A 16,805-nucleotide genomic window follows, 5' to 3' on the forward strand; every position below is an offset into this window, starting at 1 on the left:
TGACTGGAGAATAGTAACCAGAATATGGTAATGATAGTAGTTATGATAGGCTATAGATAATAATTAAGGTATAGATTGGTTCTGCTGTATGAAGATGCTCAGCAAGGAAAAGTATATAATGCATATTACTGCAGCAGGATCCCCCTGGGGCAGCCCATGAGATGAACAGGTTAGCAAAACTTGGGAGTCCAGCAATGCTTGTGAAGCTGGGCAGGCCATAGGGGAAGCCGCCAGCAGAGACAGTGACTTAGAGGCTGTCTGCCAAGAAAATAATCTGAACAGTGTTTGTTTCTTGCTGCCTCAGGTTTCAGATACAGAAAACATCCTGGGGATTGTTCAGGCTGAAAACATCAAAATCTCTGCAGAGGTCTGTGATGTTTCTCTGAGCACCGACATGCCTGAAGGTCAGTGGGTGCCGCCCAAACAAAGCAGTCCAGGTGGAGCAAGGAAGAGGAAAATGTCTGATCATGTGTGTCCTCCCTCTAGCCAGGCCTGGGCTGTCACCCTTGGGACTTGGTGGCCTGTGGGCATGGCAGCCATGCTTGCAGAGCAGTGTGTGCTGTGCTTAGGGATGTGTCAGAGTGTTTCCCTGGAAGTGCTGGGATGGGGAACTGCCTGGGGAACTCCCTGCAGAGGGAGGAAGGCTTGGAGCTAGGAAGCCTTGAACATGCAGGTGTCTGTGCACCTGAGGGGGGCAGGTGGAGCTCCCTGCATGCTGACATGCCTTGCTCTCCTCCTTAACAGCTGTCAGAGTGAATCACATCGACTTTGGGCACTGTCCTGTCGGAGAGCCCTGCTGGAGGGCCTTGACCATCAGCAGCCACGCGCAGACCAAGGCCATGCGCTTTGAGTGGGAGGCAGACGCCCCATTCCACTTCTCCCCCAAGGTGAGCATGGACTGCTCTGCCTCTCCCCATTGCTCAAGCCCTGCCCTGCTGTGCCTGGCAGCTGGCAGGGAGTCCTCACATGCCACTGACAGCCCATTCCAGCGCCATGGAGGAGATGCAGTCCCTGGCTTGGCTGGGCCAAGGCTGCCAGCCTTGCACAAAAGGCTTCGTATTATGGCAGGTGGCACCTTCTGTCACACTTTTGTCTATCAAACTTCACATAAATCCACTCTGAGGTGCAGATTCCTGTTCACCACATCTGTCCCTTCTGCTGTCACTCCTGCCCTTGGCAGTGCTCCCAGTTTGGTCTTGACTCCCTTATTCTCCCTAGGTGGGACACCTCCATCCTGGCTGTGCCAAGGACATCACAGTGACCTTGAGATCAGATGTCCCAGCCACCTTCAGAAGGCACCTGGTGAAATGTAAGGTGACCACAATCAACTTGGAGCTGCCACAAAGGAAGGTTCAGGACTGGGATGACCAAATGACCATCACCATGTGGAAGAATACCACCGGGAAAGACCCGGCAGCCAGGTGGCCTCAAATAGAGAGGGTAAGGAGCAGAACAGCAAAAAAAGCCAACCCAGCTTTTACAAGAAGAACCACCATAACACCATCACTGCTGGCTGAGCAGCTCCTGCTTCCTCTGACATTGGACAGCCGTGAGCTTCACCAGCAGTGCAGTCCAGGGGAGAGGTGGATGCACAGTGACCAGATGCACTCACACAGGATGGGGAAGCCTTTTGACAAGAGACCTTTAGCCACACACAGCTATCAGTCTGGGCCACAAGCCCAAGTGTTGCAGCCCATGCTGAATGGAAGGCAATGCTTTATGATTTTATCCATTTGATGGTGTCAGAAATCTCTTCATCTGATTCACCTTTTCGCCAACAAAGAGTTAAGTCTACTGCACTCTGCATCTTCTTTTGAAGTGGAGGGAAATCCACTTCTCCTGCATATGCTGGTGAACTGTGAGTTTTGTCTGCATGAGGATTTGGTTGTGCTCTCTGTATTGTGTGGGATATCTCATCATGGAGTAGCCCAAGCACTGTGTGACTCTATGGAGGAGTCCAGAGAAGGATCATCTCCAGAGACTCTTGCTTTTATTGTCATTATTGCCAAACACACTCATCTTGGGTGAAGGTTCTTTCCAAGTTCCTGGACCCTTTTTAGGCCTCTAAACCGTCCCCCTTCCTATCAGAATGTCTGCAGTTGGAGACCTTCCCAGTGAGATCTTTCTCATCCCAAAATGCCCATCCCCAGCTCCCAGCAGTGTGGCTGTTGCTGCAGGCATGACATATGGAGAGCACTTTCTCCTAAGACAAGAAGAACAAGGTGCATTCTAGAACTCTTCAGTCTTGGGCTTCTCCATCCACAGAGCTCCAGCAGGGCAACTTCAGCCTAATTTTGAGACCTGCTGGGTGTATAGGGGAGCAGGAAAAAAGCCAGTCCCTCTACAAGGTTGAAGGACAGGGACTGAAATGCAGCTGTAGTCTCCATGGGGATATGAACAGCTGTGGTAGTGACTGCTTGGATCAGTGGCTAGAAATAGCTACTGTAGCAGAACAGTCCCAATTTTGTCATCTTTGCAGGGAAGTAAAAGGGAATGGTTCTTTCTAGTCCCTCTATGAGGCTGAGCTTGGAGGCCAGAAGATTGCCCTTGTGAGCCTGACTTTGTGGGCTCTGCTCAGTGATTCCTCCCTCGTGTGTTTGCAGGTGGTCAAGGCAGTGCCAGAACCAGCTCACACTGTGCTGGAGGAGAGCAGCCAGGAGGTCGAGGTGTACCTCAGTGCCGTTGTTGCCCACGCCCAGTTCCAGCTGAGCACCACCAGGGTTCAGTTCAAGGACACCTTGCCCTTCCAGACAAGGACAGCCACGTGAGTGCTGGAGGCCAGGCACAGCTCCTCCTGGGAGCAGGAGCTGCCTTTGCCCAGGGCTGGCCCAGGGCCTGCTTGCCACAACTCTCTCCCAGCCAAAACTGTCACTGCCTGGGGCTCTATGTACAAATCACAAACGGGATGGGAATGCTGAGGAACACACCTCGAGCTGTTTAATTTCCAGCATCAGTCTCATTACATGGTTATGACAATGGGAAGATGCCACCAGCTCACATCTCCAACAGTAGATAAAGAACTTCATATTACAACTCACTTTCAAAGTTCTTTGACCAATCACACAAAGCAAAAGCACATTTACAGTATTCCATCCAACCACTACGAGCACATGTACCTTTGGTTTAAACAATGCTTGCTTATTTTGAATACAATACCTGCTTGTAAGCCTTAAAACACAACGCACAGAGCTCCGTTATTAAGCTTAGAACTTCCTAATATCTCACTAGCTATACTTTTCTGTAGCGTAGGGAGTTATTCTAGACAAGCATTAATACACAGACCATTGTTCTATTTGTCTTCACTTACTTTCTGCTTCTATAATTTTTCTGCTGACAAATCCTATGGCTACTGCTTAGCTCTAATCACAGTTCTGCTGTCTCTGAGGCTTGCCTTTTGTAGCACTCCCAAAACACTCTGATTTTAAGGATTCCCACCAAAACCAGCACAGGTCCCTTTACGTGCACACAAGGCCAAGCTGGAGATGGTGGTCAGGAGAGGCTCAATGCTGCCGTATCTTTGTGCTGAGAACAGCCATGGCTTTGCTTTCACTGCATGTCACCGGTCCTCATCTGCTCAAGAAGAAGTTTGCAGTCAAAGCAAGACCTAAAGTCCAGAGGAAGCCCCTTAGCTTCAGTGTCCTGGGCACCCTGTTGGCCCTTTTCTCCTAAACTTGTAAACTGTGAAATACTTTCTTGGGCCAGCCAGATCAGCAGTCTGAGCATGGCAGGGTTGCCTGGGGAAGAAGATGCTCCTCAGGAGAAACTGGTACCAGGAATCCATCAGACAATATCACTGTACTCTTTGCTTTATACTTAAAGGACTTTTTTTTTTAATTCCTTCTTCTTGTTTTTCAGTTTCATGATGCACAACACAGGGGAGGTAGCCCTGAAATACTCCTGGGAGAAAGCTCAAGAGAGTGAACCAGTGAAGAAGCCATTCCCAACCACTCTGATGCGTAAGAGCATTTCACTTGGTAGCTGAGGGCCTGGGGAGAAGACCCTGCCACTTGACTGCAAAACATGAATTGCTTTTTCATCCTTGTCCCCACATCCACTTTCATCAGCATCTTCCCAGCCGCAGCTCTGGAGAGTTTTCTCCAGGTCCCCCTCTGCCTTTCAGCCCCTTCTGTTCTTGCCCTGCCACTTCTGCTGTGCAGAGGAGCTGAGCCAGGCTCTGGGGACAGCCACGTGCTGGGTCAGGACTGGCAAGGGAGACATCAGGTCATCTCTTGGAGAAGTCTGAGAGTGGGAAAAACAGTGGTGTAAGGAGTGAGCTGCCCTGAAGTCCTTGTCTGTGTGCAGTTCTGCACTCCAGGACAAATGCAAAGTCAGTGTCTAAAACCAACTCTCCTGCTTTGGCACAGGAGTGTGTGCTGCAGGCAGAGACCCTGCTCCCAGACACTCTGTTTCCTGCTAGAATAAAGGACATGGCCAGAGATGCCCCAAGTGCATCCCAGCTCTCTCCCACCCACCTGCAGCAGGAGGCAGAGCAGCTGGGAACACAGGATTTTGTCTTTGAAAGGTGTCCTCTTCCTCCCTGCAGGTCGGTTCCTCTCCTACAATCCCGTGAAGCAACAGAAAAAGCTGCTGTGTCTTTTCTGGTCAGAGCGGGACCATCCTGCTGAGAGGTCTCCTAAAGTGTGGCAGCAGCCGGATTCTGGGAAGCAGCAAGAGGAGCAGATTTCCAAGCAGCAGGAAGAGCAGGTTTTCCAGGAGGAGAAGCCTGAGCAGCAGGACTGCTCCAAGAATCTGCGCTGCTCAAAACAAAAGAACCTCTCTCCAAAGCGTGCCAGCTCCTCCCTGGAAGCCTTCCCAGATGATTCCCATGACCTGTTCTCCATCAACCCCTACTGTGGCAGCATCCCTCCTGGCCACAAGCAGACCTTTCACCTGCAGTTCTCCCCAAAGCACACAGGGAAGTTTAAGGCCACCCTGCTGTGCAGGTGGGAAACGTTGAGGCACTTGCCAACTCCTGCTTCTGATGGGTGTCACTGAATGACGGGGTGGGACAGGGTGGAAGGGAGCACAGTAGGTCATCTGGTCCCACCTCCCTGCTCAGGTGGGCTCATCCCAGAGCACATGGCACAGGGTTGTGTCCAGAGGGCTCTGCAATAATTCCAGTGGGGGACACGCCACACCCTCTCTGGGCAACTCATCACCTGCACAGGAAAGTTCTTGCTCAGGTTCAGGGGGAATTTCCTGTTCAGGTTCTGCCCATTGCCTCTTGTCCTACTGCTGGGCATCACGAAGCACAGCCTGGTTCATCCCCTAACACCCTCCCTTCAGTCCCTCTGACTGGGATGGGGAGGTGGGAGACAGGCAGCCCCAGAGAGGCAGCAGAAGCACCCACAGGAGCACAGCAAGATCATCATCTGGCCTTGGTAGGGAGGCACTGGGAAAAGACACTGCATGGAACAGTAAGCTCCTGGAGGGTTGCTGTCAGTTTCTCTGGGTCTGGATTGAAGGCACTTGAGATGGTAGTTCATGTTTGGACTCAGGTGTTTATTATTTCTTATCAGTAAAGCAGTCTCACAACCATGAGTTCAGCAGCTTCTCATTAGCAAGGCACAAAATGGCTATCTCTTGTTACAAGGTCTTTTAAGACTAAACTCTCCAATTAAGACCTGACTCCTCGATTATTTTCCCTTTTAACCCAAGAACTGATCCCACAGAGCCTGCAATGCAGACTTTTCTGTCCAATTACAAAACATCACCCAAAGCCATGAAGAAGAAGGAAGAAGCAGCATGAAGAAGAAACTCAGGATGACACCCTGTGCCCTCCATCTTCCTTCCATCCACAACATGCTAAAATCCCAAAACCTAAATTTCTCACCGTGTGATACACCTACACTACTCTCTACAATCTCTTTCACCCTTTTGTGGATTCTAGTCTATCTTGAAGGCTAGAAAACTTTCTCCATGAATGAGGGTCAAAGTCAGTGCTCCCCTGGGGGTCGGGACACCCCAGAGCAGACAAATATTCCCAGTGCCCTGGGTTTCCACAGTTGCAAAATCTGGAACGAGAGATCCAGGGAGCAGCCAGTCCCCAGCTCTGCTTCCTTTTGGGACAAGCAAGGCCTGCTTCTCTCCATGGAACCCCACGTGCTGTAGTTGGTCCCCAGGCATTGAACTGGTCATGTTCCTGCCCTTGCACCTCTGCAGCCTCCATGCAGCCAGTGCAGTTGTTGAATTTGCTGCTCGCTGCTTGCACAGAGAGAGGATGCAACACTGTGTGCTCTGCAAGGAGACAGAGAAGGGGCTGGCTGGAAATGTTTGTCTGGCTAATAGCAGTCCCTTTTTTCCCAGGATTCCTAACCTGGAGCCAGCTCAGAGGATGGGGCAGGTGATTGTGGAAGGCAGAGTCCAGGAGTGGAAGAATCTTGATGAACCATGAGAGTAGAGGGAGAAAGGCCAGGGAGCCAAGAAGGAGGCACTCTGGAGAGCACCACCCGAGGGACAGCGCTTGTGTCAGCTGGAGCATCCGGCAGGAGTCGGCGGCATTGTGCCTTCTGCTGCTGATGGTCTCCCACCCTTCACCAGAGACCTGCCAAGCTCCAGCTTACCTTTTAGTTAGCTACGTTAATTAACTGTTTGTTAGATAGATAAGTAGTTGATAATTGTCAGTTAATTGTTAATAAACAGTTGTTAATAAATTGTTCATTGTTGGCTTGTCTTGGTTTGAAAGGCAGGTGTCTGTGCGACCTCTCTGGAATGGAGAATGTGACCCCCTTCCCTCCAAATTATTATAACTTTGAAATTAAGGGGCTTTCAGGCAAAGATGTGGGAAAAGGAGTAAAAGTTCTTTGCCAGTACAAAAGGCAAACAAACACCACCACCGGCAGCAACAACAAACAGAACCAGATACCAAGCACAGCCTTCCCTCGGCTGCAGGCACTTTCCCTTTGGTGTCGTTCCTGTCATAACCAGGCAGGGAAGGCAGGCAAATAATGAATAAAGTGATTACTAGAGAAACCTGAATTATTATTGAGGGCCCAGAAGGGGACACAGCACTCGAGGTGAGGCCTCACCAGCGCCCAGCACAGAAGGACAATCACTGCCCTTGTTGGGAAGGATGAAAGTTTGACAAAAAAGTCTCACAGATATGGATGCTTGGCAGAAAGATTTTTGAATGTAGAATCTGAAGAAGGAATAGAAATGAAAACAAGTTTGGATAGACAAGAATTGATGAGCCAGTCTTACTGGATAACCAAGGAGCCAAAGAGTGTGTTATTTAGAAGGGGCTTTTATGACTTAGAGAAAAGGATAACCCCACCTTAAACAGATGATTTTTTTTTAGCAAGTAGAAAGATAGCAATGGCAAACAAACATGCCAATGTTGCAAGTAGAAAAAAAGGTCTCACAATTTCCCACTGCAAGAAAACTGAAAAACAACTTCTAGCTTAAACTGTGACATCCTAACTTTTACTGATTGGAGAATAGTAGCATGAATATGGCAATGATAGTAGTTATGATAGGCTACAGGAAAAAGTTAAGGTATACATTGGTTCTTCTGTATTAAGATGCTCAGCAAAGAAAAGTCTATAATGCATTGTAACCAAAACCAAAGGGTCTCCAGGCCTGCCTGCAGCTGAAGCTGACAGCTGTAGGCACAGGCTCTGTCACCCACAACCCTGGACTGCTGTAACCTCTTGGATAGAATAAACTGCATTTTGGAGACTGCCTGCAGTCCCACATCCCTCATTCAGGCTCTTACTGTCCTGGTCCTGCTGGCTGCACTATTGCTGATCCAGGCCTGGTGCTATTGGCCTTCCTGCCCACCTGGGCACACCTGGGCTCAGGTTCAGTTGTTGTCAATTGGCTTCCCAGCCACTCTTTCCACAGCTGGGAGCTGCAGAGGGTTCGTGTGGCCAAAGTGTACGACCTGGCAATTGGTCCTGTTTAACCTCATGCCAGTGGTCTCAGCCCACGGATCCAGCCTGTTCAGGGCCCTCTGCAGCCTTCCTGTCCTCCAGCAAATCCGCCAAAAAATATTATTGCAAGCACTGATTGGCGAGGGGCGGCATGTGCACCGCCAGCAGTCCCAAAGCCCAGGGGTGGGGAGAGAGGATCTTTATTTTCCAGCCAGGCTCCCAGCCAAGAGCAGCCAAAGCTGAGGGAGAAGAGAGATGTTGTGAGGTGGCCAGGAATTCAAGGCAAAGCTTCATTTTCTCCAGAAAAAAACCCCAAACAACATTTAAACTGTAAGGGGAAAGTCTTGTTCCAGCCCCAGCCTCGGCCAGAGAGTGTATGTGCCATATCGTCTGGGAAATGAATGTAAGGAATCCAGATATGCCGTGTTATCCAAGAATCACATGTAGGAAATCCATGAGTGACCTGTTATCTAGGAATCACACACTGGGAGCCAGACACAGCCTGTTGGACAGTGATTGTATGCAAGGAATCCAGATGTGGCACATCAGGTGGGGCTGGATACAAAGAATCCAGATGTGGCACATCAGATGGGGGCTGGATCCAAGGAATTCATATGTGCTGTGTTATCCCAGAGCAGCACAGGGGGTGTGCCACAGGCAAACACACAGAGGCTGCACCTTCTTTGGGAGTGCTTGACCTCTGAGCCAGCTTGGCATCATCCAAAGGTGAGCTTGGAGCAAGTGCAGAGAAGAGAAAGGAAGTTGATGAAGGGTCTAGAGAAGAAGTCTGATGAGAAATGGCTGTGAGAGCTAAGGGAGCTGGGGAGGGCTCAGTCCTGAGCAAAGGAGGCCCAGAGGGAACATTGTCCCTCTCTACAGCACCCTGAGAGGAGGCTGGAGTGAGATGGGGATCGGGCTGTCCTCACACACAACCAGGGACAGGACAAAAGGACACAGCTTAAGCTGCGCCAGGGAGGTGAAGTTGGACATCAGAAGGAATTTCTTCACAGAAAGGATTCTTCAACATTGAAGGCACTGCCCAGGGAGGTGGTGGAGCCACCATCTCTGAAGGTGTTCAAGGACCAGCTAGACGTGACACTCGGTGCTCTAGTCTGGTTGACAAGGTGGTGTTTGGGCTAAAGCTTGACACAATGATCTCAGAGATCTCTTACAACCAAATTGGTTCTGGGATTCTCTGAAATGAACACCTGGTAAAGACAGGAAAGCCATTCAAGTTAGGTATGAAAAACGATAAGGTTTTGTAAAAGGATTTCACAGGAGCTCACCTATTCCCCTGACCCAAGTATATGATAGACATATATCCCTAGAATTGTTAACTGTTCTCTGGTCCTTTTATCCACAAAGCACACGGTATTCTGTGAGGAGTGACTCAGGGACTTGCAGTTGTTTATCCTGGAGAAGAGAAGGCTCAGGGGAGACAGGGCAGTGTCAGGGCACAGGTTGGACTTGATGATCTTCAAAGTCTTTTCCATCCTTGCTGTTTCTGGGATTCTCTGGAACCACCATGCAGCAGTTGCAGGATGAGCCCTGGGCCTCCTCTTCAGAAGCTCCAGCAGCCCAGGTCCCTCAGCTTCTCCTGCCAGCCCCAAAGCCCATCCTGTCAGTCCTGCAGAGCCTCTGCAGCTCCTCCTCACTGCCCAGAACAGGGAGCCCCAGAGGCAGACACAGCAGCCCAGATGTGCCCCCCTGGCCTGGGGTGCCTCTGGCAAGGGAGCAGCACCAGGCACTGCAGGAGCCTGTAGACAATTCCTGCAGCACTTGCAGGATGATCCTGCTGCCCAAGGGACGTTCCCATGGTGCCAAGGCAGGAACTGCAATGGGGAGTGGGGCCAGAGAGGAAAGGGCAAGCAGGGGTGGGCTGTTTGCAGGGCAGGGAACAGGGGTGGGCAACAGGAAGAAATTTCAACCAGGGAAAGAGGAAAGAAAGCAAAGGTGAAGCCAAGGAAATGCTTGGGGCAGTTTGGGGGTGGCTGCCAGGCAGCCCTGGCTCTGAGCAACAGCATCTGCAATGGGACAGGAAACTCCCAGCTGATGGGAACAAACTTTCTGCCTGACTGCAGAGGCCACGACAAACCTGGGTGGTTTCCCTGGTGTCCCTCATCCCTTGCTGGCCCCAGGGGTTGATGGCATTTGTGCTCCCTCAGGTTCATGTCCCCACACCAACAGCATGGGGGTGCTCCCCCTGCTGTGTGCAATGCAAACAGGGGCTGCTGAGCCAGTGCTGCCGTGGTGTCTGTGCCTGCAAGGATGGGGCACCTGTGTAAGCTGGGGAGAGGCCAGGGCTGCAGAGGGGGGATGTTGTTGGCAGCTCCATGAGGATGCTCTGGGACGCTGCCCTGGGCTGTCCAGCGCACTGGGGATGGATCAGCCCCTGCTCTGCTGCTCCTTCCCGTCTGCCCCAGGGCCCTTGCAGAGCCCCAGCCATGCTGTTTGCCCCCAGCCTGCCCACGGCTAGCCTAGGGCTGCTCACAGGGCTTTTCTGTGCTGAGCATTGGCCTGGGTGTGTTTTGAGAGAGCCTGGGCAAGGAGCCTGGAGCCCCCAGGCCCTGGGCTGAGGCGTCAGCGCTGCCCCAGCAGTGCCCATGGCCTGTCCCTGCTGCAGCCCGGGCACTGCCACCTCCAGGGCTGTGCCTGGCCCTGAGAGCACTCAGGCCCTGCAGCAACACCAGGGCCACCAGGGCAGTGGGGCAGGGACACGGCAGCAGCACTGGCAACACCAAGTGCTGCTGCTGCTGGGCACAGCTGCTGGGCCAGCACTGATCTGCCCCCAGCTCTGCACACAGACATTGCTGCTGCAGCTCCAGAGAGGGCAACCAAAGGGGCGTCTTCAGTGAAAACTTTGCTGGGAGATCCTTTAGTTCCTTTACAGCCACCAAGAACGCAACCCCTCATTGACACAGTCTGTGGCCACAGGGAAGTGGGAGAAAGCAAAATGAGAAATGGCACAAACAATGACATTTCTTTGTGGGCAATATGAAAAAAAACTAAAACAAAGGAAAAAAACCACTACCAAACAAGAAGTATCAAAGATTAGTTTTATTACAAGTGATTTGCAGAAATTGGCCGGCAGTTTAATGTTCCTGAAAGCATCCAGTCATCAGTCTCTACACTGCAGCCTTGAGCTCCTGGTTCCTCAGGCTGTAGATGAGGGGGTTCAGGGCTGGAGGCAGCACCGAGTACAGAACTGACAGGGCCAGATCCAGGGATGGGGAGGACATGGAGGGGGCCTTCAGGTGAGCAATTGTGACAGTGCCGAGGAACAGGGAGAGCACAGCCAGGTGAGGGAGGCAGGTGGAAAAGGCTTTGTGCTGTCCCTGCTCAGAGGGGATCCTCAGCACAGCCCTGAAGATCTGCACATAGGAGAAAACCATGAACACAAACCAGCTGAGTCCTAAATAGGCACAAACTGCAATGAGGTCAAGTTCCCTGTGGTTTGAGTGTGAGCAGGAGATCTTGAGGATCTGTGGGATTTCACAGAAGAACTGGCCCAGGGCATTGGCCTGGCACAAGGGCAGGGAAAATGTATTGGCTGCGTGCATCAGAGCATGGAGAAAGGCACTGGCCCAGGCAGCTGCTGCCATGGGGGCACAAGCTCTGCTGCCCAGGAGGGTCCCATAGTGCAGGGCTTGGCAGATGGACACGGAGTGGTCACAGCACATGATGGTCAGGAGGGAAAGCTCTGCTGAAATGAAAAAGACAAAAAAAAAAAAGAGTTGGACTGCACATCCTTTGTAGGAGATGGTGCTGGTGTCCCAGAGGGAATTGTGTCTGCCAATGGCAGCAGGAGGAAGTGCCTGATGGAGCTGCTGTTGGACATTTGCTGTGGCTGGGCATTGGGTTCTGCCATGGGGAAAAAAGGCAGTGAAGGGTTAGAGGAGATAACTATACCCAAAATCAAAGCCATTTCTCCATCTCATGGCTCAGCAGGAGTTTCTCCAAGAAAGAAACAAAGCTTTTGCCTGAAGCTCCCACTGTGCCCATGACAGGAACCCCTGTGAGTGTCTGGGACATCCCGGCTCTTTGGCAGCCTGGGCACTCCTGGGATGTCACCATGTAGCCCCCATGGGTGCCTGTGACAGATGGGTGCCTTTGCAGACCTAGGTGCCCTGGGATATCACCATGGAATGACTGTGACTGCCTCTGACCACAGGGCTCTTTCCCATCCCCAGAAAGCCCTGGGAGGTCTCCATGGAGCCCCTGTCTCTGTGTGGGACATTCCAGGTCTTGAACAGCCTGGAGATTCTTGGAAAGTGCCCATGGAACCCCTCTGAGGGCCTGTGGCAACTCAGTTCCTAAGCAGGCAAACAACACCAGGCCCCGCTGTTGCTATGGTGTGTTAGTTTTGCATGGGAGGCACTTACAAAAGGGATGCAAAGAGAAGCTGCTAGCAGTTTCCTCCGTGTCTGACACAGAAACCAATCAGTAATTAGCTTTGAGAAATGACAATCTGTTAAACCACTGAGAAAGCCAATGTGCCTCTGTGAACATGCATATAAAAAGCGAACAGTTCTGGGAAACCCCTCTCTCTTTTCCACCTGGCACAGAGGTCACTGGCCATCCTGGCCCCCGTCTTGGCCGGGGCGGGCTGGGCTGCCCCTGCCGCGGGCTGGGCCCTTCCTGGGGAGCCCCCAGGCCCCATGGGGTGCTGGGCAGGGCCAGGGGAGGCCGTGGGGCCGAGGCCGGGCTGGGCCGAGGCTGGGGCTGCTGTCATCTGGCCACTACTGAGCCCTGCCCTGCTGCCAGGCCAGGCTGAGCCAGGACCTGCAAGGCCCCAGGAGCAGCCCCAGGCCGGGCCAGATCAGCCAAGATTCTGCCTCAGTTGAGATTTGTCCATGTGCTCGGGTGACGGTATGATGATTGTATCCCCAGTTGTGTGTTCTGTTTATGATGGATATTATATTCTGTGCCTTCAAGACTGGCTGAAAGTGAAGGTGGGGATAAGAAGCACAGAGTTTGTTATCAGGGTCTGGACTCACTCCTCCACAGTCTGCTGGAACACTGCTGTTTTCGGGGCACAGACAGGGCAGAGCACCATGCTCCTTTTGCTTTTGAGTTAGTTTAGCTAGCTGAGGCAGTCCGAGTTTTCCCTGCATTATTTTTTCTTTCCATTTTCTCGGAACCATTTGAACATTTCCCTGCAGACCAGGACCCAGGGAAACACCAAGAGCTCACACTTTGCATCCTGCTGGAGGCCTACTCTGGGCAACAGCCTTTGCCAGCACCGGAGGGTCTGATAACAGAGCAACCACTCCCCGGAGAGACTTTCTGAATTTATCATCTCTTCAGAGCAGTGAATGAGGTTTGTCATCCACGATTGTTCATTTTGTGTGCTGGGGAGTGCTTGGCCTGTTAAATAAACAGGTTCTTTCCACTTCTCCCCCAGGAAATTTTTCCCGAATGCAGTGGGGGGAGAGGCCGCATGTGTTGGCTTTCTGCAAGAGCCCCTTTTGGAGGTTTTCTCCCAAATTTGCCCTAAAAGTTGGGAGAAACCCTAAAACCCAAAAAGGACAGTCCAAACCCACCAGGCAGGTGGAGGAGAAGCCAGCGGCTCCTGGCCATGCTGCTGCTGTGTTCTGGCCTGGCTGCTGAGATCCTGGCCCTGCCCCAGCGCAGCCCATCCTGACACAGCCCCAGTGCAGCCGCTGCAGAAACCTCCATCGTAAAACAGCTGCGGCCGCAAGAGCTGTGCCCCTCTGGGGCTCCATAGACAGACATCCCAGCTTAGTTCTGCTCTCAGAAGAGGTTTTGGTGTCAGCAGCTGAATCCAGCACCTGCTGTCCTTCCCATGAGCTCAGGACACGTGTCAAGAGAACAAGAGGTTTAGGCTAAACACATCTTGACTTCTGCACTTTCAGGTTAAAAGACACTTGAGTCCAATTGAATTGGTTCAGGTCATTGTTTCCTCTTGCATGTCCTCCATGCCAGCTATGTCCTGGCAGAGAGGAAAGAGTGCTTGCGAAGAGTTGGTAGAGAATGGCTTTTGCCTAGGAAGAGAGAAATGAAGGGCTGAGCTGGGATCAGAGAGGTTTGCAGTGTCCTGATCCTCCCCCTACCTTCCTCCGAACTGGTGAGGGGACACCAGGTCTACCCCATCTCCAGGAGGAACCCAGGTCTAGCCTGGCTCCGGAGAGACACCAGGTCTACCCCCGCCACCGCAGACGGCAGCAAACGGGCTCCCTCGCACCGCGCTCCCGGCAATGGCAGAGCCGCCGCCGCCGCCTGCGCAGCCAAGCCCCCGGCCCGCGTCTCGGGGAGCCGCGCCGAGGAGAGCGCCAAGGCGGGACCGCGCTGGGCCCCTGTCGGCCCCGGCCCGCCGAGAGAGACCTCGGAGCAGGAGGAGGAGGAGGCGGAGCGCGCCCGCAGGCCGGAGCGGCAGGCCGGCTGCTGGTGCAAGAGAGAGAGCGACAAAAGCTTGTGTGGAGGGCTGATTGTCAATAGATGGCAGCGAGGGAGCTGCTGTGCTCCGTCCGAAAGCCTGCGGCAGAATCAGGTGCTTTAGGGATGATTTAATCCGGGTGCTCCAGGATGATGCGGTCCGCGCCGGGGCAGAGGCGGGCCCGGAGCCGGCCGGCCCGGCGGTGCCAACCTCCTAGGGTGACGCAGCCGGAGGCGGCCGACAACAGCGACCCCTTGGTGAACTTGCGTAGCCGGCCATGACAACAGTTCTACCCGGCACCCGCCGAAATTTGACTAAGTCCCGCCGGAGCGAGGTAGACCTGGTGTCCAGCCGGAGCAAGGTAGACCTGGTGTCCCGCCGGTGCTGTGGTAGACCTGGTGTCCCCGGCCAGCGCCTGCCACCAGAGGGAAAGGCTGACTCCCGGCGGCTCCGGAGCCGGGGTAGACCTGTTGTTTTGTTTGCTTGCTCAATTGTGCCTGTCTCCTGTCATCTGAATCATCTGCTGCAAGCATGGGCTACAGGTGCACAGCCTGAAAGGCCAAGAGGGGCACGAGAGCTCCTCGATGCCCTTGAGCATGCTGAGGGGGAGCCCCGGGACATTGCCATGTGGATCTCAGCATTCAAGCAAGTGTGCCTGACTGAGGAACTTTGCCCGCAGTGCTGCCCTGAATCCAAGTGTCCCAGGTGAGCTGTTGGCACTGGGGTTCACCATTTGAGGAAAGTGAAGAGAGACGACCACATCCTGATTGATGAGCATCGATCTCCGATTTATTGATCCCACTTACACACTTTTATAGTACTGTTAATTAAGTTCATACATATTGCAAAACCCGAGCTCATCTTTGGTTACAGATTACACACCAACCTCTCCTTGTCAATACCTGTGGTTTCTTGTTGAGGCTAATACTTGTTTTTCTCATCCTGCTGTTGACTTGGTATTGACCATTCTCAAGGCCTCCATGTTTTCCACCATGTTTTTCTCATCACTTTACTCAAGGACATGGTGTTTATTGTTTTTAAGGAAAAAGCCTGAGAACTTGCTGCTTACAGCTGCCTTTTACTTTTTAACCATCTGTATGTAATCATGGCCTTTTCCTATAAGCCATGTCTGAACAAAACTCTGCAACACACATCCAGGAAACACTGCCGGGGCCCCCGGAGCCCTTCTGAGGTGGGGGAACCAGGCCTGCCCCATGGCATGTGCCTGGGCAGTTGAGATGCTGGGGATCAGGGTGCACTTCAGCCCAGCCTTTGGCAGCAGGGACACAGCTGCCAGTGCCAGGAGAGCCTCCTGCTCCTCTCCTGGCCCATCATGACGGGAAGGAGTGGAGAGTGGTGCTACCAGAACTAATGCACAGCCCCAGCTAAGCAGGGCATTCATTTCTTGATCTTGGCAATGGATAGAGCGTGGAGCAGGGGGTACCCACAGGGGATGGGTCTGTGCAGGACCTGGGGCAGCTGCAGACTGTCTCCCTGTCATTTTCTCCTGCCAGGCAGCGCGTCCAGCTCCTAAGCAGGAACATGCACGCATGCTGAGTGATTCCCTCCCTGCACAGCCAGTGCCCATCAGCTTTGGGCCAAGGCTGCCCAGCTGCCAACACCATGACACGCAGAGGTTCAACAGACAGAATCCGCCTTGCCTCTAAAGGCCTATTCTGCCATGAACCTCCACTCTCCACAATGTCCCTTTTGCCACAACAGCTTCTGTTTCTTCACTTCCCAATCCTCCATGCTTCCACAAGTCTCACCAAGATGTCATGCTAGAGTCAGTGGTCATCTCTCTCTTCCTGCTGGCTGCAAGGACCTCTTTGTTGCTGAGGGAAAGGTGAGTGATTTGTGGAGATGGAGTCTGGAGTTGCATTCTGCTGCAGGGCTGTTGCGGTCTGACTGCTGCTGCTTTAGGATGGCCAGGTGCTTAGGCCATTTGCCAGGCAGCTGAGTCTCTCAGTCTTTTCTTTTCTTACCTGAAGCATGAAAGCTGAGAAGATGAGAAAGACTTTCTCCAAGGGGTGACTGCCCTCCAAGAGGAAAGCGGGGAGGAGGAGATCAAGTGCATCCCTGTGCCAGGCACACGTTGGCTTCCATGCTGTGGGCACATGAAGTGAGGCTCTGAGCTGGCTTGAACACAGCCAGCACAGCTGCTGCACACTCTGGCTGCACACAGCTGCTGACAGCTCCTGGGAAAGGGCATTTACAGTTCTTTCTGCTGGGCTTGGAGAATCCCTGTGCCAGTGAGGTGAGCGGGTTCAGCCCATCATCTTGACAGAAGTCAGAGCACAGAAGGGCAGTATTGTTTCTTCTCTATAAAATTCTTTGTCTGGCCTGCCAAGGTCCATTCAGCAGGTTAAACAGAGGCACTCTGGCTGCCCTCAGGGTGGTGGTATTTTTTATACTAAGAACTACGTGTACAATATTTACAATTACTTTCCAAGACCTATCACCTATGTTAGACAGTGAGCTTCTACTCTAAACCAATCCAAAAGTGCCACCATAACAGCAGAAGTTGGAGGCCAAGA

Source organism: Melospiza melodia, chromosome 30 (genome assembly GCF_035770615.1).
Source record: "Melospiza melodia melodia isolate bMelMel2 chromosome 30, bMelMel2.pri, whole genome shotgun sequence".
Classification (NCBI taxonomy): domain Eukaryota; kingdom Metazoa; phylum Chordata; class Aves; order Passeriformes; family Passerellidae; genus Melospiza; species Melospiza melodia.